Source organism: Mandrillus leucophaeus, unplaced genomic scaffold, assembly GCF_000951045.1.
Source record: "Mandrillus leucophaeus isolate KB7577 unplaced genomic scaffold, Mleu.le_1.0 Scaffold343, whole genome shotgun sequence".
NCBI classification, from domain to species: domain Eukaryota; kingdom Metazoa; phylum Chordata; class Mammalia; order Primates; family Cercopithecidae; genus Mandrillus; species Mandrillus leucophaeus.
In genome coordinates, this window is record NW_012103621.1 from 83,268 (window position 1) to 85,099 (window position 1,832).

The window sequence follows — 1,832 nt, forward strand, 5'->3', positions numbered from 1 at the left end:
AAAAAAAAAAAAAAAAAAAATAGCACAGCAAATGTCTTTCAATCTCTTTAGGACCTCCGGCTAGCCTGTTTCAGCCACCTCGTCGTCCTGGCCTTGGAACTGTTGGAAAACCAATTCGACTGTTAGCCAATCATTTTCAGGTTCAGATTCCTAAAATAGATGTGTATCACTATGATGTGGATATTAAGCCTGAAAAACGGCCTCGTAGAGTCAACAGGTAAGGATTAGAAAGAGTGAGTGGATTTCTGTATGTTTTAAGTGCAGATAATTTATTTATGTATCATGTTGTTCTCTAAATTCTTCCAACCTGTAGGCTTTGTTACTCTCTAAGATGATAGGTTTCTTAATAGCAGGTTTGCTGTCCCATACTTGGTTATCCTCTGTAGGCTCTAGCAAAGTGCTGGATATATATTATTAGTCAATCAGTAAACACTTATTTAATTATGAAAGAGAAAGGTCACTCTTTCATTGACTAAGGGTAGCAAAAATTTACTGAAATAGGTGAAGACATTAATGTCTATGGGAAATAGAACTATCTGGAAATTCAAAATTTTATTGTTATATGTTGGTTTTGGGCATGAGAAAGGTATATATCAATACAGAAGATTACTTGCAGATGTTTTCTTGGGGGAAAAGAAAGACAGAAAAGTCATCTTGGAGTACTGAGAAAACTAAGCACAGAGAGAAGCTCTAGTTATTTCTAGCATTATGTAAGAGTGGTCCTGATGAGATGATGTAAGTATCGTGGTCTGTATAGCAGGCATTTACCTGGTGTGAAGACAGCCCTGTAGCAAATATTCGTACAGTGTGCTGAGTGTACATCCACTTTCCTTTTCTCTGTTTCTATGCAGTGACATTCAGGCAATGTTTGATACTAAGATTCTTGCTTTTTTAAGATTGGCCTTTTCTGACAAGTGAATATTTTGTGCCACTTGATATTTTTCTCATTATGGATCAAAATTTGGCTTTCTGGTATAGTTCATTCTCATGTAAACCCATTATTGGCTATTGTGTAACTGAGATCAATAGTAGTAGAAGTGGTGGTAATGGATAACATTGATCCATTCAACAGATATTTTATTGAGTGTTTCTTTTGTGCCAGATATTGTCCTGTGCTCTGGGAATTCACCATGAGCAAAACAGGTAAAACTTTCTACCTTTGAGGAGCTTATATCCTAATGGGGAAGACCAAAAATAAATGAAGAAGCAAACAAAACATAGACTTTGTTAGTTGGTAATAAATGCAATAAAGAAAAAGAAAGTAGAGATGGAAGATAGGAAATGAGGAAAGGATGAGCCACTGATATTTATATATGAATGAATATATATGTTTGTGTATATATATATATACACACACACACATACATGCATATGTAGATATACACACACATGTATGTATATGTATATATTTATGAAAATAGCTAGGGAAAGTCTTACTGAAAAGTGACATTCAACCTAGAGGAGGTGAGGGATATCTGCATGAAGAGTGTCCCAGGCAAAGTCAGAAGCTTGGTGAATTCAAGAAACAGTGGGCCGGGCGTGGTGGCTCATGCCTGTAATCCCAGCACTTTGGGAGGCTTAGGCGGGCAGATCACTTGAGGTCAGGAGGTTGAGACCAGCCTGGCCAACATAGTGAAACCCTGTTTCTACTAAAAATACAAAAATTAGCCAGGCATAGTGGCATGTGCCTGTAATCCCAGCTACTTGGGAGGCTGAGGCAAGAGAATCACTTGAATCTGGGAGATTCAAGTTGCAGTGAGCGGAGATCGTGCCGCTGCATTCCAGCCTGGGCAACAGAGGGAGACTCTGTCTCAAAATGAAAAAAAAAAAAA

The 1,832-nt window shown here is 37.8% G+C and overlaps 1 protein-coding gene across 1 annotated transcript in view; it reads left to right on the plus strand.

Annotated features, from left to right (window-relative positions):
* Window positions 1–1,832, plus strand: part of AGO4 (argonaute RISC catalytic component 4) — a 68,114-nt gene that overhangs the window by 20,850 nt on the left and 45,432 nt on the right. The window contains exon 2 of the mRNA XM_011988985.1: window positions 52–217. The gene's annotated coding sequence lies outside the window, so the exon portion shown is untranslated. The remainder of the gene's footprint in view (window positions 1–51; window positions 218–1,832) is intronic.